The following is a 26,678-nucleotide window of genomic DNA, read 5'->3' as shown; positions in this document are numbered from 1 at the left end:
TTTAACTTATATGCAGAGTATATCATGAGAAATGCTGGGCTGGAAGAAGCACAAGCTGGAATCAAGATTGCTGGGAGAAATACCAATCACCTCAGATATGCAGATGACACCACCCTTATGGCAGAAAGTGAAGAGGAACTAAAAAGCCTCTTGATGAACGTGAAAGAGGAGAGTGAAAAAGTTGGCTTAAAGCTCAACATTCAAAAAACGAAGATCATGGCATCCGGTCCCATTACTTCATGGGAAATAGATGGGGAAACAGTGGAAACAGTGTCAGACTTTATTTTTTGGGGTTCCAAAATCACTACAGATGGTGACTGCAGCCATGAAATTAAAAGACACTTACTCCTTGAAAGAAAAGTTATGACCAACCTAGACAGCATATTGAAAAGCAGAGACATTACTTTGCCAACAAAGGCCCGTCTAGTCAAGGTTATGGTTTTTCCAGTGGTCATGTATGGCTGTGAGAGTTGGACTGTGAAGAAGGCTGAGCGCCGAAGAATTGATGCTTTTGAACTGTGGTGTTGGAGAAGACTCTTGAGAGTCCCTTGGACTGCAAGGAGATCCAACCAGTCTACTCTGAAGGAGATGAGCCCTGGGATTTCTTTGGAAGGAATGATGCTAAAGCTGAAACTCCAGTACTTTGGCCACCTCAGGCAAAGAGTTGACTCATTGGAAAAGACTCTGATGCTGGGAGGGATTGGGGACAGGAGGAGAAGGGGACGACATAGGATGAGATGGCTGGATGTCATCACTGACTCAATGGATGTGAGTCTGAGTGAACTCCGGGAGTTGGTGATGGACAGGGAGGCCTGGCATGCTGTGATTCATTGGGTCGCAAAGAGTCGGACATGACTGAGCGACTGAACTGAACTGAAAGGCCTTAAACTAACTAAACTGACATAATTGTCATCTTTTTAAACTCTTTGTTTCTCGAGTATGGCGAAGGGCACAGCAGGCTCAACTCTCTGTGCACCTCTAACATATCTCACAAATTATCACAATAATGGGGAACTCCTAAGCCCTTTAAATACCCTATTTCATTTTCCGAATACTTTGTCTACTGGAACTGTTACTGTTGCTATGTTTAAAGGCCTATTATCCGCTAACCATACTGGAGTGCCTGATCTTGAGACGCAACATTATTGTATTCACCAATATACTTTGAACACTTGCATATACCAGCCACCAAACTAAGCATTTCTGTCAGGAATAATTTTGTCCAAAATAGAAAACAGAAAACCCACCCACTGGCTTAAACAAATAAGTGATTATTTCTCTGAGGTAGAAAGAAGTGTAGAGTTAGGTGGCTTCCAGTGACAGGTCAACCACCCAGTAAGTATGTACGTGTTCCATCAGCTGTCCTCTTGTGTTGGCAAGATGACTGCTACAGCCTAGTTAGCACATCTGTCTCTGAATTCATCCCTCTCGTCTCCTCACTAATCAGTCATACTGCCCTCCACAGTGCTGCTCAGTTAATATTCCTAAAATATTGATCATATCATATCTCCTCTCTGTTATACAATATTTGTTCCCAGTTCCATAGAAAAAAATATACACTCTTCATCCTTGGTTTTATGACCATTTAAAATCTAGTTTTATACCATCTTCCATGCTTTTATCCCATACATGTCCCAAATGTCTATATCATGTCTTTACATTAACTATCTGCTCAAACTTACCCTGTATCATTACCTTACAATATATTAATAGCATGCTAATTACAGAATCCAAGACTAATGTATTTGTTTTCTATACCAAGATTTAATGTCCTATTTTCTCATATATCCAAATACTAAAATCCCCAAGGCTCTATTCAAATCCTGTATTCTTCACAAAGCCTTTTTCAACCAGTCTAACATACTCTTTCTTAGTTCTCTGAATTCCTAAAGCTTCTTTTTATATGAATAGTAGAATACTTCCTATTAGATGTAAATTATCTCAATTATTCATTGGCATGTCAATGACTCCTGCAATGCTAAAGAAAACTAATCAGTTGTACTGCCTGGACTCATTCTAAATTCATGAATGCAAACTTCAGATAGGTGCCTTTTAAAATTTTTTTCATTGTGGTAAAATATACATGAGTGAATGAAGTCGCTCAGTCGTGTCTGACTCTTTGCAACCCATGGACTGTAGCCCACCAGGCTCCACTGTCCCTGGGATTCTCCAAGCCAGAACACTGGAGTGGGTTGCCATTTCCTCCTCCAATGCATGAAAGTGAAAAGTGAAAGTGAAGTCGCTCAGTCAAGTCTGACTCTCAGCGACCCCATGGACTGCAGCCTAACAGGCTCCTCCGTCCATGGAATTTTCCAGGCAAGAGTACTGGAATGGGTGCCATAGATGTACATTTAACTTCATTCCTTTGCATGTGGACATCCAGTTTTTCCAGCAATATATGTTGAAAAGATTATCTTTGCCACACTGAAAGATCTTGGCATTCCTGTTGAAAATTAATTGATTATATACCTAAGGGTTTATTTCTAGGCTGTTTCACTGGTCTAAAATGTCTGTCCATGTGCAAGTATCATACTATTTTAATTCCTATAGCTTTGTTGTAAGTTTCGAAGTCAAAAAATGTGAGTCTTCCAACTTTATTCTTTGTCAAGCCTGTTCTGGCTTTACAAGGCTCCTTGGAATTCTTTAGGTATTTGGGGATTGTTTTTTCATTTCTAAGACAATGGCTGTTAAAATTTTGATATAGATTGTGTTGAGTCTGTAGATCACTTTGAGTAGTACTGACATCTTCAGTTCAGTTCAGTTCAGTCGCTCAGTCGTGTCTGACTTTGCAACCCCATAAATCACAGCACGCCAGGCCTCCCTGTCCATTACCAACTCCCGGAGTTCACTCAAACTCATGTCCATCGAGTTGGTGATGCCATCCAGCCATCTCATCCTCTGTCATCCCCTTCTCCTCCTGCCCTCAATCCCTCCCAGCAGCAGGGTCTTATCCATGAGTCAACTCTTCACATGAGGTGGCCAAAGTATTGGAGTTTCAGCTTCAGCATCAGTCCTTCCAATGAATATTCAGGACTGATCTCCTTTAGGATGGACTGGTTGGATCTCTTTGCAATCCAAGGGACCCTCAAGAGTCCTCTCCAACATCATAGTTCAAAAGCATCGATTCTTTGGTGCTCATACATGACCACTGGAAAAACCAAAACCTTGACTAGATGGACCTTTGTTGGCAAAGTAATGTCTGCTTTTGAATATGCTATCTATGTTGGTCATAACTTTCCTTCCAAGGAGTAAGCGTCTTTTAATTTCATGGCTGCAGTCACCATCTGCAGTGATTTTGGAGCCCAAAAAATAAAGTCTCTCACTGCTTCCATTGTTTCCTCATCTATTTGCCATGAAATGATGAGACTGGATGCCATGATCTTCATTTTCTGAATGTTGAGCTTTAAGCCAACTTTTTCACTCTCCTCTTTCACGTTCATCAAGAGGCTTTTTAGTTCCTCTTCACTTTCTGCCATAAGGGTGGTGTCATCTGCATATCTGAGGTTATAATGACATCTTAGCAAGGTTAAACCTTCCTATTCATGAACATAGGTCTCAGGTCTTTTCTAAGCCACAGTCTTTCTCTGGCATGCCCAGTCACTTTATAAACCCCCGTGTGCATGGCCATTTTTGAATGTCCGAAAAATAATCAAGTTCTGTCTTTCTAAATCTTCTGGAAGCTGCTTTAGCCAGTAGGGATTAAAACAATGGTGACTTTGTGCACCAAACTGATCAGAAAAATCAAGATGCAATCAGAACACATAGCCCCAGTACTTGAAGTACAAGGTCCTCATTGTCCACCGTGGCTCCAGCAACCCAAATCAGAAACGTAGGTTACCATTTCCACAGCTGCCTGCCATGGGGCAGATGAGAGTTGTTACAATGCACTAAAAGCTGAAATTGACAGATATTAACAGCAATGAACCAGTCAAGCTTTTCTCTGGAGGGTACAGTGATCAAATAGACTCCAGAGTTGCAAAACAAACACTTCAGTTTCTAGCAGTTCAATTTTTTTTTTTTTTTTTAGGCAAGAGGCCAATTCCTGGCACTTTTCTGTCTTGACCATCTTCCCCGACCTCACTTCTCATCAAATGGGTTCTCAATCCCCAACTTCGCACATCTAGCCTGGACTTCTCTGCCAGCCCCCAGTCTCAGATATCTAATTCCCACCTCTAAGGACTCTTAACATTGCCATTCAGTCATATAATTTCTGCCTGGTCTATGCAGTCTCTCACTCCTAAATGACTATTCCACACCTTCTCTCTTCTCAATCACCCAATAAATCTTCACTCTCAGCCAATTACAGTACTTTCTATCTCACTGAGAAAATTAATCAGAGGAGACGTTCACAGACCCCCATTCTCATCTGCCTGACCAATAGCTTCCACACATACATCTTTTTCTCCCCTGTCCATTGGCAAAGATCCAAACTCAAGGCCATGAATGCCAGGAAGTGAGAATCATTGAGGCCTCCCTAGAAATCCACTTACCACATTCATGACATAGAAATATCCATCCTGTGGCTGGATATTTTGCTCACCACATTTTTGGAAAGACCACTCTAAGTGAACGGATGATGAAGTTAGTGAGTCAAATTAAATGACCAAAAGGGTTAACATGAGATTCCTGCTTACCTTCAAACTTCAAAAAAATCTTTTTTTGTGTGTGGCAAGTTTTTGGGGAATGTTAAATACTTTTTCTTATTATTTTCATTTACCTAATAAATAATGAGTCTTTACCTATAGCTTCTCAACTATAAAATATTTTTTAAATCTTGCAGAGAATGCTACGTGTCTATTAGTGATTCAAGTATGTCCTCTAACAATATACTCTTAACTGCAATCAGAGTGCAATGTATAAAACCTTGAAAAACATTTTACCTTAATTACTTGTTCATGAAAAGCAACATAATAGTTCAAACAGGAAAAAATGTGCTCATACTGCATACTCTTGCATTTTTTTCTATTGTAAGGATTTATTAATATCTGCTCTACAACTGAGGTATCTTTATTTTTCTGACATAAGCCTATTTTCCACAGACATTCTGCATTTTCTTTTCCCTAGTAGTAAAAATTGCCCATTTCCTTAAGAAAAAATAAAGATAAGCTTTATATTCCCTTTATCTCTTTTCATCTTTACTTGATTTGTTTATAAACCATTTGGCTCTTAAGAATAGACTAGCATTGTCTGTATATCTAAATTTGACCAAAACTCTCTTAAACAAAGAAATCACTTAAACCTTTATATTAATTTATATCTACTGGGCTCTCTGAATATACTGCAGCCTAGTGAAACGCTCTAAGGATGAATTCTTACAAAATGATCCTCTGTGAAAGATATATAAAATCCATCCTATTTTTATATATTCCGATCTATATTCCACATTATGTTCTTTGGTTTTAAACATTAAAAAGTCCTTGGATAAAAGTCTTAGGAAGCAGAGTCTGGAAAGAGATGCTCTAAAGACATAAATAATTATGACACCTGGCATAAGATTCACATCAACAGTGAAAAACTTTGACTATGACATAGATCAGTTCTTCAGATTCATGGCTTCTAATGCACGAATCAACATTGCCTGAATACATTTCTGATTTGTTTCTTACCAGGATTTTTTTTTCTCTTTCCTCTACACTCTGTTTCTGTTTTTTAAATTTCTAAATTTCTTTTTCTCCTTCTGCTCTCGCTACAAGAGTTATTTTAAGCCTCCCGCTTTTTGAAGGACATGAATAAATCTCTCTGTGATATATTCTCCCTTGGCATACTGTGATGTTTTCTATTTAGAAATCATTAGATAAAATTAATAGAAAATACAAAGGAAATAGTTCCTCTTACATTCTTTATAGACTATTCCAACTCTGTCTTTTCAGAAAGTGACTCTGACTCCTGTTTCAGGAAGAAATTAGTGTTCCTTAGGAGGAATCACCTCAATTTCTTGTTCACGCCTCCCATTCAAGAAGCATAGGAGCATTTCCACTATTTATATTTTCCTCCTTTTAAGTTTAGTAGAAGAAAACTAATACAGACAACCAGAAAAAAGTTTGAAATACTTTTTAAAGCCTTCATACATCTGGTTAAGTTTCTATGTGCTCCTCACATTGCCTCCTTGTTCTATTACCCCATCTGCTTGCAGATGCACTCTTCTTTGCTACAGCAGGCAGCTAGGAAATAGTGAAGGCAGCAAGCTACTACTGTTGATTGTAACTCAAACCAGTAATTTGTAAGAGCCACTATTTGAACCCACTATCATTTCAAAACCCCTGGACTTTTCTCCAAGCACTGAAAACACCAAGTGAAAGATGTGAGAGAATGTGAATCATAGCCATTTTCTCTTTTTACACTGACTACATATCACATGTAGCATCCATGAAGATGAAAACCTGGTACAGGACTTCTAACTGATAATTCGTGTCCATCTCTTCATTACCTTATCCTTTTATCTCCATAACAAAAAACCCTTTGAAAACTTCTCCCTGACTTCCCCCTAAAATAAAGTTAATTATGTCACAAGCAGCTTTTCTCCTAATTAAGCTACTCCAACTACAAATGCATTTTCTCATTTTATCATCACTAACATTAGGCAGTAATTATGTGAATGCTCTGCTCTGTGATATTGATGATCTCAGATGAAAGATAGGCTTGACTCAGGGTTGTGGTTACATGAAAGTAAGCACTTTGCAGAGTAAATCCTTCTTGACATATAATTTACTATACTCAAAACTTTCCAAAATTCTATGAATTTTAGCATTTTCTATTGCTATTTCTAAACCCAGGCATCCACACACATACACACACACATGCATATATACACATATATATGCATATATATCCCTAACACAGGACAATAGATCTCCTTCTGATTAGTATTTGCAATACTTTATGTACATTGAGACTAAAACCTCCATTAACTCAAATATAACAACGTTTCTAAACAAATATATGCATGCATGATTAATGGTCATTGAATTCATACTGATTCTGTGTAATGTGTTTCTCTTGTCATTTTCTGATATTTAATAGAGATGTAGATAGGCTGAGTAAGTTGTGAGTTTAGCATCTGTGACTATATCATTAGTCTTATATTAGCCCCAATTTACTACACAAATTAACAGCAAAACACTGAACTTCCCTGACACTCAGTCACCTTCAATGAAGAAAAGAAAAATCTACATTACAATGTTGTTGGTGAACATTGCTAAACAAGATATATACTAAAAAAATTAATTTTACTTAAAATTATTATAGCTGTTATTTTCATACATTATTTGAAGTTGTCAGTCTAGGCTTTAGGGGTTCTGAATTATTGGCTTTCAGTCTTTTAAATGAGCCACAAATGTGTTATATTAAGAAGTGGTGGCAGATATTTCAAGAAAGAATGACATTGGGTTTTTTTCAAATCATTTTAGAAAGCCATTCATGTGAGAACAGAGAGGCCCTAGAGAGAGATTTGCACAGAAAGTGTTAAAAAAAAAAAAGAAAAAGAAAATAATATACTCTGTTAAAAAATAAAGGATATTTAATTTTATTTTGTTCTGGCATTCTAGACAGGAAAGGGATGATGAATTCAATAAATTCAAGAGACAAGAAAATTTAGATGGAAAAATGGCATAGGATTTAGAAGGATGACAGAAAGTTGGAAATAATATACTTGCTAGAGAAAGGCATGGCAAAAGACACAGGAAAAATTGATACATATTACTTATATTTCAATTGTTAGGTAATGAGAAAGACAAAGTACAAAGAACAGTTAAGTACACAGTTATTCAGGTGTGACTGCACCCATGAAATTAAAAGACGTTTACTCCTTGGAAGGAAAGTTATGACCAACCTAGACAGCATATTAAAAAACAGAGACATTATTTTGCCAACAAAGTCTGTCTCATCAAGGCTATGGTTTTTCCAGGAGCCATGTATGGAAGTGAGAGTTGGACTATAAAGAAAGCTGAGTACCGAAAAATTGATCCTTTTGAACTATGGTGTTGGAGAAGACTCTTGAGAGTCCCTTGGACTGCAAGGAGATCCAACCAGTCCATCCTAAAGGAGATCAGTCCTGGGTGTTCGTTGGAAGGACTGATGCTGAAGCTGAAACTCCCGTACTTTGGCCACCTCATGTGAAGAACTGACTCATTGGAAAGGACCCTGATCTTGGGAAAGATTGAGAGCAAGAGGAGAAGGGGACGACAGAGGATGAGATGGTTGGATGGCATCACTGACTCTATGGACATGAGTTTGAGTGAACTCTGGGAATTGGTGATGGACAGGGAGGCCTGGCATGTTATGGTCCATGAGGTCGCAAAGAGTCGGACACGACTGAGTCACTGAACTGAACCGCAAATTGGTACTTTGGTGCACATGGGTGAAGCCATCTGCCTCTACATTAAATCATGTGCTGCTGCAGCTGCTGATCTCCAACACCCTCTGAAGTAGTTCAGGGTGGAGAGCAGAAAGGACGCACTCTGTGCTTCCAGAAAACTGGCAGGACAGGTTTTCAGAGAGTTAGATATTCTCAGGTGCTGATTTTATGAGCTCAATTCTTGTACCTCCTCATATCTAGAAAAGCACTAAAATCCTTCATGGTGATGACTGTTTCTCGTGACTAGTGGAAGCTTCATGAGACCAGCAGAAACTTTCCAAAACAAAATAAATATGCTTGATTGCACATACTCCTCTTTAACCAAAATCACATATATCCTGTCCTTCCCCTCTACCTCTTCGGAACAGTTTCTCAGAGCTATCTGAGGTGTTCTCAGGCTACAGTCCTCATATTGCTCCAAAGAAACTTAACTCATAACTCTCACACTATACATTTTTTTTTAAGGTGACAAGGCTACTGCATAAAAGATGTCACTAATGAGAAATGCCTCAAAGAAAGGGAAAGGGGCCTGAAGTTCTATAGAGAAAGCTAAATGTGAATTGTCTCTGAGTCTTTTGGGTGTCATACGAAAGGATGGAGGTTGGTCTAATATCAAAGGATGTCAGGGTAGGGTGGTCTTTTGCCATTAGCTTCTACACAGAATACAAAAGCGTGGGGGATTTCTTAATCTTCACTGCTTTCCCAGAGTACAGGGCTCAGGAAAAAGGTCAGCATTGTCACTACTCTCTTAAATAACCCAAATTTCTTACCACCTACCTTTATCAAAGTCTGCTGTGTAAAGTACTTTGGGGGAAGGAACAGTCAAATTCTGTGTTTCAGATTAAAGGAGTGGACGGAGGAAAAAATATTAAGGATAGTGAGACATAAAGTAGCAATCGAGGACTGAGTAGAAAAATGGAAATTAAAAGGTAATCAGAAGAAATGTAAGTCATCAAGAATCTCCAGCAATATTACATGATCAGGGAGTAAGTAGCTGAATTTTTCAACATATGTGGAAAGGAAGGTTGGAGGATTTATTTTCAGATAGTCAGTATTGATATTTTGGCAATTCAGATAAGACTAGAAACATCAGCTGTTCGTAGGGAAATATAAAAATATTTAAGGGGACCAGCAAAATACACACTTGCTGAAGTTTCAGGAACTTGTTGACTGAGTTTCAGATGTAATCTAAAGATGAATTACAAGAAAGAATGCCATGTATCTTTATCTATCTAGGTAATAAATCAGAGGGTTTTGGAATGCCAGAAATTCTAGGAAATATGGACGTCTGAACTATTGCAACAGCCTCCTAACCAGCAATCTGCTCCTCTTTCCAGGCCTTTCTCAACACTAGCACAAGCTCTCTCTAGTATGAACCTGATGTGTCGCTCCTTTCTTTAATAGCTTCTGATGGCACATCAAGGTTGTCTGTCACTGAACCTAACACGCTCATCTTCTGCCACTCTTAGCACCATGTCACATTATGTAACTTGCTATCCCTCAAACATGCCAGTTATTTCATATTTTCATGGTCATTTACTGGTCTTCATACATCTAAATAGAACTGATTATTTCTATGTCTTTGTTGGGAACTTTGTTCCCAATGTATGCTACTGGAGAGCTCATTACAATAAGGTCCTTGCAACTGAAGGTCAAATTCCCCCACCAATATAAGAGTTCAAGGACAGGAACAAAGGTTTAGGTTTTACATACCCATCTCATACAAGGTACCCTGCCAAGAACCTAGCTCTAGATGTATCATCAATATATGGGTTTAAATCAATAAACCAAGTTGTGATAAGTATCTCTTCCCTAGTAAGTCATTGAGGCAAAGCCAGACCATATCTGGATACATGTATCCCTCAGGAGGGGGTCAATTTCAATTTACATGGTATGCATGTCAAAATATTATAACCTCACAAGAATGCTATAGAGAGAACATAAGCTTGAAACAGTGGATTGAACTCTATGTTCTTGACGTTTCTTCCAAACATTTAAGCCAACAATTCTATGTTTAATAAGTCATGAATGGAAACAAAAGAGGATCATAAAGAAAATATTATGCTAACCATCTAAAGATAGTCATATTGGAAGAGACATTACACTAACCCAAGTCTTTACTGTCTCTGTATATACCTTACTGGGCTTCCCTGGTGGCTCAGTGGTCAAGTATCCACCTGCCAATGCAAGAGATGCAAGTTCAATCCCTGGGTCGGGAAGATGCCCTGGAGAAGAAAGTAGTAACCCACTCCAGTATTCTAGCCTGGAGAATCCCAAGAACAGAGGAGCCTGGCAGGCTATAGTCCATGGGGTCACAAAGAATCGGACACAACTTAGCAACTAAACAACAGCACATACCTTACTCTAGCAAGGGTCTGTATGTTTGTTTCCTATGAAGCTGTAACAAACTATCACACACACAGTGGCTTAAAATAATGGAAATTTACTATTTTGTAAGCCCTGGAGGAGAAGGCAATGGCGACCCACTCCGGTACTCTTGCCTGGAGAATCCCATGGACGGAGGAGCCTGGTGGGCTACAGTCCCTGGGGTCGCTAAGAGTCAGGCACGACTGAGCGACTTCACTTTCACTTTTCACTTTCATGCATTGGAGAAGGAAATGGTAAGCCACTCCAGTGTTCTTGCCTGGAGAATCCCAGGGACGGGGGAGCCTGGTGGGCTGCCGTCTATGGGGTCGCACAGAGTCAGACACGACTGAAGTGACTTAGCAGCAGCAGCAAGCCCTGGAGAGAAGAAATTTTAAAATTGGTCTCACTGTGGGGCTTCATTTCTATCTGGAAGCTCTAGAAGAAAATTCATTTTCTCACATTTTCTAGCTTCTAAGAGCTACCGACACTCCTTAGCTCATGATTCCTTCAGTCTCCAAAGACAGCAATGGCAGGTGGAATCTCTCTAACAACATCACTCTGAACTCCTGTTTCCCTTTCACTTTTAAGGACCCTTGTGATTACACTGGATCCCCTTGAAAACTTTGGGATAATCTCCCCATCTCAAAATCAGCTGACTAGCAACCTTAATTACTTCTGCCATGTATTAAGGGTTGAATTGTGTTATCCCCAAAATAATATTAAAGTTCTGCCTCTCAGGACCTCAGAATGTGACCTTATTTGGAAACAGGTTGCTGCGAGTGAAAGTTGCTCAGTCGTGTCCAACTCTTTGTGACCCCATGGGCCATACAGTCCATGGAATTTTCCAGGACAGAATACTGGAGTGGGTATTTCCCTTCTCCAGGGGATCTTCCCAACCCAGGGATCAAATCCAGGTCTCCTGCATTGCAGGCAGATTCTTTACCAGCTGAACCATAAAGGAAGCCCAAGAATACTGGAGTGGGTAGCCTATCCCTTCTCCAGCGGATCTTCCCAACCCAAGAATCAAACAGGAGTCTCCTGCATTGCAGGCAGATTCTTTACCAACTGAGCAATCAGGGAAGCATAATGGACTAGGTGGGCTCCTAATCCATTATGACTTATGCTTTTATAATAAGAGGAGACACAGAGAGAAGATGGCCATGTGGCCATGTAGATTGGAGAGATATATCTATTAGCCAAAGAATGTCAAGGATTTCCAGCAAACCCCAGAAGCTGGAGGAGCAATAATGGATTTTCCTCTACAGGTTTCAAAGGGAGCATGTCCCCTGCTGACACCTTTATGGGAACTTCTTGCCTCCAGAGCAATGAGAAAATAAATTTCTGTTGTTTTAAAGCATCTAGTTTGTGGTACTTTGCTATGGCAGCTTTAACAGATGAATACACCATTTCACAGGTTCAGAAGATTAGGATATAGACATCTTTGGAGAGGCAGTTATTCTGCCACAACCACCAGTGGGGAAATGATAAAAATAGAAGACATCTGCCCTCTAATTAAGAAAGAACAAGGTAAATCTCTTTTTTGAAGAAATGGAAATTATGCTCTTTTTTTCCTTCTAATTTACATAGCATTCTGAGCCTTTTATCTTTCTAGAACTTCTATTAAGAATTCCAGATCACTTAGCAACAACTTTTAACTACTGCTTTTTTTTGCTGATTTTACTATTAAATGAATTAAATGCTTAACTAATATAGGTGGCTACAATTTTGGAAAGCATAATTGAAACTAAAAATGCATAGCTGAGTACAGACTAGTAGACCATGAAAAAAAACCACTCCAGAGCTGAATGTCCTTGAGTTTGAAACAATGAGGGGAAAAAGTTTCCACTTTCAATTTTTCAGGGTTATTTTTGAAATTTTATCTTATTGTGGTAATAACACAATATAAGATCTACTCTCTCAATAATTTTTCAGTTCAGTCGCTCAGTCGTGTCCGACTCTTTGCGACCCCGTGAATCGCAGCACGCCAGGCCAATTTGTCTGCAATGCGGGAGACCTGTGGGTTGGATTCCTAGGTTGGGAAGATTCCCTAGAGGAGGGCATGGCAACCCACTCCAGTATTCTTGCCTGGAGAATCCCCATGGGCAGAGGACCTGGAGGGCTACAGTCACGGGGTCGCAAAGAGTTGGACACGAATAAGCGACTGAGCACAGCACAACACAGAGCTTATTTATCTTGCTCATCGAAACTTCATGCCATTGATTAGTAACTCCCCATTTCCTCTCCTCCTAGTCCCTGGGAACCACGATTCCACTCTGATTTTATGAATTTGACTACTTCAGATACCTCATATAAATGAGAATATACAGTACTTGTCATTCTGTGACTGACTTATTTCACCTAGTATAATGCCCTCAGGGTTTGTCCACATTGTCCCATATTGCAGAATTTCCTTCTTTAAGGTACTAAAACCTCTTCAGGATTCTTATTTTAATTGGGGATAAAAAAATGAAGTAGCATTGCTAGGTCATATGGTAGCTCCATTTTCAGTTTTTTGAGGAACCTGCATATTGTTTTCCTAGGCAGCTACACCATTTTGCATTCCTAGTGACAGCGTGCAAGTGTTCCAATTCTCCACATCTTCCCAACACTGGTCCTTTGCTTTTTTTGATAAAGGCCATCCTTTATTAGATACATCCTGATAGGTGTAAGAGAGTATCTCATTGTGGTTTTGATTTGCAGTTCCTTGATGATTAGTAACATAGACCTTTTTTTTTTTTTTTCATACACCTGTTGGTCACTTATATGCCTTCTTTGAGTAACACTGTCTATTCTAGTCCTCAGCACATTTTTAACAGGGTTATTATTTTTTGTGCTATTGAGTCATAGCAGTTCCTTAGATATTTTGGAGATTAATGGCTTACCAGATACATGGTTTGCAAACATTTTCTCCCATTCCTTAGGTTATCTTTTCACTTTGCTTCCTTTGCTATAAAAAGCTTTAGAGTTTTTTATGTATTTATTTTTTAATTGACAGATAATTGCTTTACAGGATTTTGTTGTTTTCTGTCAAACCTCAACATTAATCAGCCATCGGTATACATTATATCCCTTCCTTTTTGCCTCCCTCCCATTTCCCACCCCATTCCGCCCCCTTTAGACTGATACAGAGTCTCTGAGCTTCCTGAGCCATACAGCAAATTCCCGTTGGCTATCTAGTTTACATATAGTAATGTAAATTTCCATGTTACTCTTTCCATACATCTCACCCTTTCCTCCCCTCTCCCTATGTCCATAAGTCTATTCTCTATGGACATATTTAAATTTGTATTCAGTGCAGCTGGTGTCTAACAACACTTTTAGAGGTGGCAGGATTCCTTTACCTTATTTTGAAAGAAAAAGAGAATTCTAAAGATCTTTTAACCCTACAGAAACAAAATGAGTCATTTGGCATTTTTTCGTTCTGTCAGATTTATCTTTCTCCTTCTCAATAGAGTAGGATTAACACATTTGTCTTTTGAGATAAAGCACATTCTCTGCTGTCCCTTGGTGACCAATCTTTACAGGAACATTAGGCTCAGACTTGTTTTGCCCATACAGGTAGCTGATAATAGAATGAACAGGAGAATGTGAACAGAGACAGCTGAAAAAAAGTTAGAGCTTTTGACAATGGGAAGCATTCTCCCTAGGAAAAGGATCTCATTTGCCATATAGACGTGCAAACCATTAACAAATATGCACACTTACTTCAATTATGAGGAACATGTAGCTATAATGCCCGAGGAAAAAAAAAGGTATAGAAAGAAAATCTTATTCTACAACAGCAGTGGAAAAGAAAATCAAAACTACTGCCTCACTTCTAATTGAAAAATATTTTACATTAAATCCAAACTAAATATAGACCTAAAGTATTCCATATGGAAAACAAAACAAAAATGCCTCAAAAAAAAAAAAGTCATTCAAAAATTCTTCAATTTCTTGTGAAATATTTTCATTTATTTTAGCTATCATTATTAGCTTATAAAAAGATATTATTCTTAAGATCACATAGCTAAAAATGAACAAAATATTATAGTTTTTGCATAAATATTAACACATCTCTTTCCTCTCATATTCAAAGCTTCTTTATTAAATCTTGCTAATATTTTCTCAATCTTGACTCTCAGAAGACCTAACTATAAATATAATAATCTGTTATATTTTCAAAAAGAAAAATTGGGCACAAATATTAATACTAGAAATTAATCAGTGACTTCTACCCCAAGAATGAAATAAAGACCAACATATAGTTTCCTATAAAATGTTAGTCATTTGTGTAGCATATAAGTGATAAGTGGTCAATTTAAACATGCTGCCCTAACTCCTGGATCTTGGATTTTTACAAAACAAGAAATTAATCATTTTATATACAGAGACACACTAAAATTCCATAAAAGCAACAGATGTGTTAAATCCCATGGCAAGGATTTTAAAATAAAGCTTTTGTGTATATTTAAATGTCAATAAATATTATATGTTTATATTACTCAGTTTACTGAATTTCAGGCCAAAACGTCATGAGATGTAACTAGGGACAAATATAGGACATATAAGTAGGATAACCAAATGTCCCAGTTTGACTAGGACAGTCTTATTTTATGCCTTTTGTCTGAGCATTATTATTACAGAGTCCCTTTCACTCTCATAGGCCTCTTAGACAAGCAATATTATATGGTTACTCTATCCAAAAGAATTAAACCAAGAAGGACAATTCCCCTCAAATAAGTTGTACTTTCTAAAAATCTTTATGTTTGCATTTTAAGAGATTAAAAAATATGTAGGCAAGACAGATATTATTTACATCTAGTCATTTATTCATAGTATAGTACTACTTGCTAATATTAGATACCTCTGTTCTAAGTTGGCTCCAACTTTAAGTTGGTTTTCTTAGCTTAGTATACTTTAGGTAATTGAAAACAAAACGGCAGGCAAAGGTGGATAATAAGGGTAATAGAAATCTAAATGGGAATGCACCTATCTGCTCAGAAATCCAAATTTCAGAAATTCAGGTCTACCACTTTGGATGTATTGGAGTCCAGGAAAGTGAAGCAAATTGAAATTTAGATTATGGGAGCATTACAGTGGTATAAGAGGAAGTAAACAGAATATAACAAGTGTGAGGAAGTGGAAATGGTTTAAATTCCAATTGCTTTGTTCTAATTGGATTAGAGTAGATTCTACAAACAATATATCAGTTCTCCTCAGCTCTCCTCAGTTTGTTAGTCTATGGAATACTGGAGCCATACATACAGTCTATCCAGAGTTTATCATGACATTTAATGATATCTTTTACTCTGTCAATGCACAAAGGTATATAACTTTGTATGTGAATATCTATACTTTATATTTGGGTACACCATAGGAGAGTGAAAAAGTTGGCTTAAAGCTCAACATTCAGAAAACTAAGATCATGACATCCGGTCCCATCACCTCATGGCAAATAGATGGAGAAATAGTGGAAACAGTGGCTGACTTTATTTTGGGGGGCTCCAAAATCACTGCAAATGGTAACTGCAGCCATGAAATTAAAAGACACATGCTCCTTGGAAGGAAAGTTTTGACCAACCTAGACAGTATATTAAAAAGCAGAGACATGACTTTGCCAACAAAGGTCCATCTAGTCAAGGCTATGGTTTTTCCAGTAGTCATGTATGGATGTGAGAGTTGGACTGTGAAGAAGGCTGAGCGCCGAAGAATTGATGCTTTTGAACTGTGGTGTTGGAGAAGACTCTTGAGAGTCCCCTGGACTGCAAGGAGGTCAAACCAGTCAATCCTAAAGGAAATCAGTCCTGAATATTCACTGCAAGGACTGATGCTGAAGCTGAAACTCCAATACTTTGGTCATCTGATGCGAAGAACAGACTCCTTGGAAAAGACCCTGATGCTAGGAAAGACTGAAGGCAGGAAGAGAAGGGGAAGACAGAGGATGAGATTGTTGGATGGCATCATCAACTCGATGGACAAGAGTTTGAGCAAGCTGCGGGAGCTAGTGATGGACAAGGAAGCCTGGCGTGCTGCAGTCCATGGGGTCGCGAAGAGTTGGACATGACTGAGTGACTGAGCTGAACTGATTTAATGTTAACAGCTGTTTGTTATTGCCATGGAAAAATAATTAAAATGTTCTCTGCTCCAATTTTCTGTCTGTAAATGGGGATTTGATACTCCATAAGATCAATACTTGAATGAAATATTATAGGCAACCAATTCATTCATTCATTCATTCAACATATATTCATTGAACATTTACACACACCATGCACAATTTTCGATGCTGAGGATATGGCAGTGAACTAACTCAACACGGTGTTGCCCTTATGAGGTTAACCTTCCAGGAATAGCAGACAAATAAATTGTAAATATTAAGTAATCACCATGAAAAAATATCTCAAAATAAAATGAGATATAGGGGACTGTGAGTCTTGAAAGAGATGAAGAAGTGAGCCATGTGGATCTTTGGAGGAGGAACTACAGGATGGAGCTTACACGGGAAGTTCAAGGAACAGTTGGCCTAAAGCACAGTGAGCAAGGGAGAGAGAAGGAGGTGAGATCACAGAGGCAGAGGAGAGCCAGGTCTACCAAGTCCTTGTAGGCCATGAAAAGGTCTTTGTTTTTAATCTAGTTAACACTAGAAGCTACTGGAGATTTTGAACAGAGGAGTAACGTGAGAGTAGACTATAGGTAAGAAAAGCAGCAAGACCACTAGTTGGGAAATGTCTGCAAAGATCCAGTTAGGACAGTAGCTTGAACCAAATGTTACCTTTACTGTAACTGTACTGTAAGTCACTTCAGTCGTGTCCGACTCTGTGCGACCCCATAGACGGCAGCCCACCAGGCTCCCCCGTCCCTGGGATTCTCCAGGCCTGAACACTGGAGTGGGTTGCTGTTTCCTTCTCCAATGCATGAAAGTGAAAAGTGAAAGCAAAGTCGCTCAGTCGTGTCCGACTCTTAGCGACCCCATGGACTGCAGCCTACCAGGTGCCTCCGTCCATGGGATTTTCCAGGCAAGAGTACTGGAGTGGGGTGCCATTGCCTTCTCTGAAAAGTTACCTTTAGATGAGATAAAAAGCTGTTGAAAATTGGATACATTTGAAGATTGAACCTACAGGACTTGTTCACGAACTGTATTTGGGATTGAGAGCATCAGAAGAATCAAGGAGGAAGGTTCTAGTGTAAGAAACACAAAATGAAAATGAAACTGCTATCACTGAGATGGAGAGAACAGGTAAAGGTGACGAGGTAGGACCTGAGGGTAAGACAGATTAGACAGTAGGTCTTCAACAAGCTTTTTTTTTCTTTTCACATGTTTTGCTTTGGGTTTGAGATGTGGGGGAGGGTCTGTCAACCATCCAAGTACAAATGTTTAATAAGCACTTGGATATACAAGTTGGAGTTCAGAACAGAAATGTGGGCCAGATGTATAAATTTTAAAGTTAAATGCTGACAGTAGGAGTGCCCTAAAGTTCAGTTTGAGGTTTGGTTTTGTGGCAAATACTGTTATCCACTTTTGGAAAAGTGAACATACTGAATGTTGGCATTATTTCTGGTACTTATGATCATGGATGTTACCATCAGGTCCTGTCAGCATCACAATTATAGTAAAATTAAAGCATGCTGTATGAATTCTAGGCCAATCAAGAGTGTTTGAAAGCACACAGTGATTTAAACAGAGAAGGTTGAATGTAAATAATTATTAACTATGATAAAGGAATGACTCCATTGTATAAGAAAATTCTAAATCTTGCCTAGGGCAAAGAGAGAGTACCCAAACTAGGAAAAGAAGACTTCCTTCCCTACACTGGATTTCAAACCTCCTAGGGAAAGGATGACAAGGGATTTTCTGATTATCCCAGTGCAGAGTTTGTTGGGAGTTGGTGGGTGAGAATGAAGCAGCCCTCTGGAGTGGAGGAGGGCCAAGGGGAGGTACAAGTGGGACACAGGTGAGCACAGTCTGGTATGTGAGCATGCAGAGGGAACAGGAGCAGCAGACGGCTTGGAGCACAGTATCTGTGAGGTGAGCCTCTGACAAGAGCCAGCATGTAGACATGCGGAGGGAATGCAGGCAGGGGACTGGGCACATGGACGTGCAGAGGAAACAGGTGCCCTGGCATGGCAGGGGGCCTGGAGCACAGAGTGTCCATGTCGAGAGGGCCATGGCAGAGAGACTATGGGAAACAAACCCGGGGTAGCTTACATGCAAACAGGGACAGGGGTGCCAATGTGGGCAGGAGGCCTTGAGTATGTGGTATCATGTTGAGAGAGCTATGGAAAAGTCATAGCTCTGGAGCTATCGCCAGGACAGACTAGAGCTAAGGCTGCGTTCTGGGTGGATGGCTGCAGCAGTGTACCCAGATGTCTTTCCAAGCACCTGCTGACCCCACTGCCCAGCAGCCAGAAACAGCAGGACAGCCCCTTGATCCTGCAATGTCTCTTCAGTGCCCTCTACTGAGAAAGTTCAACATCACACACACCGTAAAGCAGAGAGGCTTAGAGGAATTTCATTCAGTTCCTTTGCCCAGCATGTGTTAAAGGGTAAATCTGGATCTGCAAGGTAATAAATTGATAACTGATTGTTAAGATTTGTTATCAATATCTGAACAATCATTCTCAAATACAGGCAACCATTCCAGAAATATCTTTAAGTAAAATTTCCCATGTGCATTATATGTTGAAATTCTATCATTCATTTAAAATGTTAACTGCATGTTTACTATATTGCAAGAGGGAATAATGATGGTTGTGTAATTTATAATGTTATACACGGAACAATTATTAACTGTCAAGTATTTTTAAAAAATAGTGAATAGATTGACAGCTAATATCCCTCTTACCAGAGAGTTTGTTAGCTAGATAACTTCAGGGAAAATGTATCTCCATTTAAGAGTAAATGCCTATGGAAATTTAAATAATGAAAAGTATTAGAGCATTATCTTACATCATAGTTTAATTATACTTTTTGTAAAATATTTGGTATATTAGCTCCAAACATTAAATAAAATTAACCTTTCAGCATATATTTATCTTATAGTCATTTAATTTTATTTAGACCGTACATCTTAAAAAGTTCTACTGGGGATCCTCAAAATTTTAAGGATGAAATAAAAGCAGAGTATCAATCTTTCTATCTCACAATTTAGCCAAAAAGATAACCTCCAGAAATAAATACAACATTTATTTTGACCTGTTTTCTACCAACATAATAAGGAACATAAAAAAAAAATAAGGAAAAATTGTAAATGTTAGAGATACTGGTGAAAATTCAGAGATAAGTTGGTTTGAAAATCTATTTCTCTGCTCCATTGCTGCATTTTTAGGCCTAAGGATTAACGAATTAAAGACAACTTTTCCCTAAATCATTATGAGAAATAGTAGGTATATACATTAAGAGGAACAGTTTTAAGTTGGCTTTGAGAAATGTTCAGAAAGATCTATGTTTTGTGCATTAATGGAATGTGTATCATCACTGTTTTCATAAAGTCAACAACCATATTTCTTTAATATGATTTCTTTTTATGACTTGAGCTTCAATCTCACTTTTAATTTCTTTTCAGAAGCAACACTTTCCACTTACCATTTTACAAAACCACACAAAACTCCATGATTGAAGGAAGTAAGACTATACTTTTGATCATGCATTTGTAATTCAACAGTAAGATTTTAGCTGAATGGCATCCCACTCCAGAACTCTTGCCTGGAAAATCCCAGGGACAGAGGAGCCTGGTAGGCTGCAGTCCATGGGGTCGCTAAGAGTCGGACACGACTGAGCGACTTCACTTTCACTTTTCACTTTCATGCATTGGAGAAGGAAATGGCAACCTACTCCAGTGTTCAGGCCTGGAGAATCCCAGGGACGGCAGAGCCTGGTGGGCTGCTCTCTGTGGGGTCGCAGAGAGTCAGACACGACTGAGGCGACTTAGCAGCAGCAGCAGCAGCAGCATTTCTAACATTAACATCGAAATAGCTATCATTTTAAAGTATACACTGCAGCATTTAAAGCCAGTTTCATAAAGAAAAATGTCACATACTCTAGGAAGGTAGAATTTTAAGAAAAAATTATTCAGTGATAAGCCCAATCTTTAGTATTCATTCCATTCCATTCACAATGATCAAAAAGCAAAGTGAATTTTATTTTACTTCTTCAGTTCAGTTCAGTTCAGTTGCTTAGTCGTCTCTGACTCTTTGCGACCCCATGAATTGCAGCACACCAGGCCTCCCTGTCCATCACCAACTCCCGGAGTTCACTCAAACTCATGTCTATCGAGTTGGTGATGCCATCCAGCCATTTCATCCTCTGTCGTCCCCTTCTCCTCCTGCCCCCAATCCCTCCCAGCATCAGGGTCTTTTCCAGTGAGTCAACTCTTCGCATCAGGTGGCCAAAGTACTGGAGTTTCAGCTTTAGCATCATTCCTTCCAAAGAAATCCCGGGACTGATCTCCTTCAGAATGGATTGGTTGAATCTCCTTAAGGGACTTACAAGAGTCTTCTCCAACATCACAGTTCAAAAGCATCAGTTCTTCGGTGCTCAGCTACCATTTTCTAGTTTCCAAAAGAAATTCACTCACACCAATAACAAAATGGTTATATTTTTGCTGAAAATAATTAAATTCACAGTGAGTTCAAATTGAAGATAAAATTCAAGTGCACATAATTGAAAACCCAAAAGAAAAATGAGTTTTATCTCTTTTTCACACACATACAGAAAAACAGAAATCAACAATAGCTAATGAGAGTACTGGCTCAGCACTAGTGAGAAGCCTAGCTCCTTTCCATCCTCCTCTCCCAGCACACATGGAACATATATTTTAACCTCAAAGTTACATGGAGCTCCAGGAAGAAAAATGACTACTAGATCTTCAGGGTAGGGTTGGGGTGAGAAGATGAAGTGAAATGGGCAAAGAGCATCTTCCGCCTGTCTCTCCTTTAAGCAATCTCTCCTACATGTCCCACAAAATGATGTCCATTTTGATGTAGACAATGGTTTCACACCTGCTCAAAAGAACTACCAGGCTTGCAGTCTTTTATCTGGATACATTACTGCTCTGAATAAAATTAGGACACTGAAATGTAATTAGCCCATTCTCTCTCTCATCTTGTTATAATAGAAAGGGTTGTTAAATAGAAACGAATATGAAGCGTACAACAGAGATAGAACAGAAGAATCATTGTGACCAACAGAAAAAGATGAAGTAAAGTAAATATGGTCCTTGGAGACAAGCACTTCAATGCTTAAAAAAAAAAAAAAATGGCTGAGGAATAAAGGTGAAGAGAGCAGGATAAAAACAAAAGGCAATCATTTATTTCTTTGCCTACTATATATCAAGAACTACACTAGGTTACAGAGTGCATAATGGCCAACAAGAGAGATCCTTGCCTTCATGAAATTTATATTCTAATGTATACTATGAGAACAATATAATCAAAATAACCTAAATAGCTGGTTGGAGGATCAGACTAGAATAAAATGCCCCCTTGATGTTTGTATTATCTAAAACAAAGCAAAATGAATTTTCAAAGTCTCACTAAACTTCAGGAAATATACAAATTTTCACTTATTTTCTATTCCCTTTAATTTTAGTTCTGCTACTATTAAAATTTCTTTAACCTCAGCAACTATAAAGGGGCTGATTTTAAAACAAAATATTATAGGAAGATGAATGGATTAGAGAAAGGTATGAGAAGAAAGAAGTTTAGATCTGCCAAGGACGTGGAGGAACTGGTACTTAGTACATTACTGGAGTTATGGGTGGAAATTCAACAAAATGTGGACAGAAGAACATTGCACATAGGGAAGAAGAGCATTTTTAAAAGCATTAAGGCCATTAATATTCACTTATTAATAAAATTTATGTAGATCAATCAAAAGATTATGGCATCTGGTCCCTTCACTTCATAGCAAATAGATGGGGAAACAATGGAAACAGTGACAGACTATTTTCTTGGGCTCCAGAATCACTGTAGATGGTGACTGAAGCCATGAAATTAAAAGATGCTTGCTCCTTGGAAGAAAAGCTATGACAAACCTAGCAGCATATTAAAAAGCAGAGACATTACTCTGCCGACAAAGGTCCATATGGTCAAAGCTATGATTTTTCCAGTAGTCATGTATGGATGTGAGAGTTGGAAAATAAAGCAAGCCAAGTGCTGAAGAACTGACGCTTTTGATCTGTGGTCTTGAAAACTCTTGAGAGTCCCTTGGACTGCAAGGAGATCAAACCAGTCAATATTAAAGGAAATCAACCCTGAGTATTCATTGGAAGGACTGATGCTGAAGCTGAAGCTCCAGTACTTTGGACTCCTGATGTAAAGAACTGACTCTTTAGAAAATACCCCGACACTGGGAAAGATTGAAGGCAGGAGCAGAAGACTGAAGGCAGGACGACAGAGGATGAGACAGTTGGATGGCATCACCAACAAGATGGACATGAGTTTGAGCAAGTTCAGGGAGTTGGTGATGGACAGGGAAGCCTAGCATGCTGCAGTCCATGGGGTCACGAAGAGTCGGACACGACTGAGTGACTTAACCGACTGAAGTGATCGAACATAGAACGATTATCTCTGGAAATACTTCCAAAAGACAAAAATAAATATTGTTATTTTTCAGTGTAGAGGGTTTGGTGAGGCAACACTGTGAGACCAAAAGAACACTGAAGTACATGCAAAAATGCATAGAATTTTATGCTAGTTCTTCCACTGAATAAGTTTAGAAATAGTAGACTCATAATGTCAATCTATGCTACCTACTAGCTCATTTGAAGAATTAAAAAGTATGTTTAAACACTTTGAAATCTGTTAAATACTATACAAATATAAAGTTAAGTCATTATGCTCAATCACCATCATTATACATGAGCTCAGGAAATGACGGTTAGAGGATTTTCACAAGGCACTTTACACTGGTTACTGATTCAGGAATAACTCCACAAAAATGCAGAAACAGATGCCCATTTAGTCATGCAGGAAACGCTACTGAGCATTCATTTTATACTCTATAATTAAGTTGTAACAATACCTACCTGTATAGGTTTGTCAGTTTTTCTGTGTCAATTTTTGGCCAAAATTATAGGGACAGGGAAGCCTGGCATGCTGCAGTCCATGAGGTCACCATGAGTCAGACAGCGCTGAGCAACTGAACTGAACTGAAACCACAAAATAGTCCCTTCTTTTAAATCAAACTGAAAAGTCCTGTTTAGATCTTACTTAAAACTGGGGCTATGGGGCAGCTGAATCATGTCTCCCAGGCAACAAAAACTGAGTCAAAGAAATTCCAATTCCTATCAGAGATCTCCAATACAGACTCTGTTCTCTGAATAAAGCAATGCAGATTCCTGGTTCCGCACAAGCGTTTTCCAGGTATGTTGCTAAACCAGGTGCTATTAGCTCTAGGGAACCAGACAAAAAGTTGCAATACCAATGATGATTTTTCAGTTTCTTACTTTCTGCCATAGAGCTACTCATTGGTTGGTTTTACATTCAAATGTAAAAAGTAATGTAAACCCCTATCCTTCTCTTGATTAAAAGATGTAATCAAGTAACGTCTCTACATTTCATTGTTTTAGATTATATACTATTTGCCCTAATACGTACTTTAAGTAGGATAGAAATATCTTTCTTCTGCTGTTATTCACAGTGGATTAACCATTCTCCTTTATTTCTCTTATTATGCCTCTGGTAGACTATCAACCTAAGATATCAAATTACTATCTACTAATTTTCTGCTTTTAGAATCTATCAATCAAAGATAAGGATTATGCACTCTATCTTTATTTGTAAAATTAAAATTTAATTGCATAAAATTAGGACAAACATGATATAACACCCCATAATTTGGGTAATTTTCCATATGTCAGAAATTACATTTTTGCTAAAGGACTGTCTGCTACTATTTTGGTAACAAACTTTCTGGATTCACTTTTAAATTCCTCTGCCAATTATGTATGATAATAACATTTCACTATTAAAGATTTAAATAATGATATTCATTTTGCTATAATGATATTGTGCTACTAAATATAGGGAGAAAATCATTAAAGAAAGTAAAACACTGAGCTACATTGCCAATAAAATTTTCACTTATCATCTCTGAACGTGAATCATCTCTAAAAGAAATAAAACAACTGCAGATGGTTTAAGCATAGTTTTATATTGAATCAATATAAATATCATAGAATCTTGACTTTAGAATTTCTTCTTGCCTTATTATTCCATGATTCATGCCTATGATTATTATAAAGAAAAACACTGATAAATAACATAGGAAACAATGTTTTCTAGTCCAAATATTTGGACTTATATAATCAACTGGCAGTGATTAACGAGAACTAAACAGTGAATTAACAAACAATCTATGAATGCAATTTTGCTATTTGTTTTATGGATATAATTAACTATCTATCCTTAAAGTAAAAAATTTAATGATCATATATCCTGTCATATTGTTTATATCTATATCTAAACATAGCAGAGATTTAAGTCTTTGCTCTTTTTCTCACAAGCTATGTATGGTTTGAAAATCCCTTAACCCTTGGGCTCTTACATTTCTGATTTGTAAGCAGAGAGAGGATCAAATGATATATACAATCCTCCCTACCTCTGGGATTCTACAATTTCATGATATATAATTTAAAGATGTGCTCAAAGCTTTTATCCTGCAAGATAAAATTCACAAGAGTCATCTCTCTTTTTCTTTCACTTTGATCAAAGATGACTAAAACGGATAAAAGTAATTTGTTAAATTCTTCATGATGACAAGGCATTCCATCAATTCTGACCTAGATGTCTATCAAATGCAACTTTTGATTTAGCAGTTTGTCAGTTAACATTCTTAACTACCATAAAGTGCTCATGAATGAAAATTTTCTAAGAGTGCATTCCACCCCAACCCTGCTTGTATTTTTAATCGCAATAACATATATGGGTCTTAGCAAGATTGTCCCATAACATGAATTAATTCTATAAATATGTTAAACAATGCATATTAAAGGAATGGATACAGTCAACTCTTTATCAGTAGCTCACTAGAAGACTATTTTCGAAATATGAATCAAAAATTTTCTGCTCTAAGACGCTTATGGTTGAACTTTACTCTGTACCACAAAAATCAACTGAGAGCTCAATGATGATATTTACAATATTAATCTTAATAAATAGCAGAGAGAGATACACAAGATAGGATAATTGTACTCTTTATTTTGTCATTTCACGCCATCAGAAAAATCTACTAAAACATAAGATAACATTATGACAGAGAATATGTTATTTTTCGAAACCATTAATAGCACTGCTAAACAAAAAGGGGAAATGGATAAACAGTCTTATGTGAGTTATAGCTATAAATTCTGACAAAATTTATACTAATTTAAACTTTCTGTACTGCTTCAAAATGACAAGCATTTACAAAAATGTTTTTAATGAACTCTGCCTCAGATGCTTTTGAACATTCTGACCAAGATTAAAAAAAGCATTCTGATGGGAAAAAACAGAATCACTACAAAGTTTTTATTTGCTATGACTTACTTATTCAATGCTATGGTTTTTCCAGTGGTCAGGTATGGATGTGAGAGTTGGACTGGGAAGAAAGCTGAGTGCTGAAGAATTGATGCTTTTGAACTGTGGTGTTGGAGAACACTCTTGAGAGGCCCTTGGACTGCAAGGAGATCCAACCAGTCCATTCTAAAGGAAATCGGCCCTGGGTGTTCTTTGGAAGGACTGATGCTGAGGCTGAAACTCCAGTACTTTGGTCACCTCATGTGAAGTGTTGACTCATTGGAAAAGACCCCGATGCTGGGAGGGATTGGGGGCAGGAGGAGAAGGGGAAGACAGAGCATGAGATGGCTTGATGGCATCACCGACTTGATGGACATGAGTCTGGGAGAACTCCGGGAGTTGCTGATGGACAGGGAGGCCTGGCGTGCTGCGATTGATGGGGTCGCAAAGAGTCGGACACAACTGAGAGACTGAACTAAAC

The 26,678-nt window shown here is 38.2% G+C and overlaps 1 protein-coding gene across 5 annotated transcripts in view; it reads right to left on the bottom strand.

Moving 5' to 3' along the window:
- Positions 1-26,678, bottom strand: part of STPG2 (sperm tail PG-rich repeat containing 2) — a 625,295-nt gene that overhangs the window by 301,629 nt on the left and 296,988 nt on the right. The window lies entirely within an intron of this gene.

This window comes from Bos indicus, chromosome 6 (genome assembly GCF_029378745.1).
Source record: "Bos indicus isolate NIAB-ARS_2022 breed Sahiwal x Tharparkar chromosome 6, NIAB-ARS_B.indTharparkar_mat_pri_1.0, whole genome shotgun sequence".
NCBI lineage: Eukaryota > Metazoa > Chordata > Mammalia > Artiodactyla > Bovidae > Bos > Bos indicus.
The sequence above is the reverse complement of the archived record's forward strand: the minus strand, read 5'-3'. Positions and strand labels throughout refer to the sequence as shown.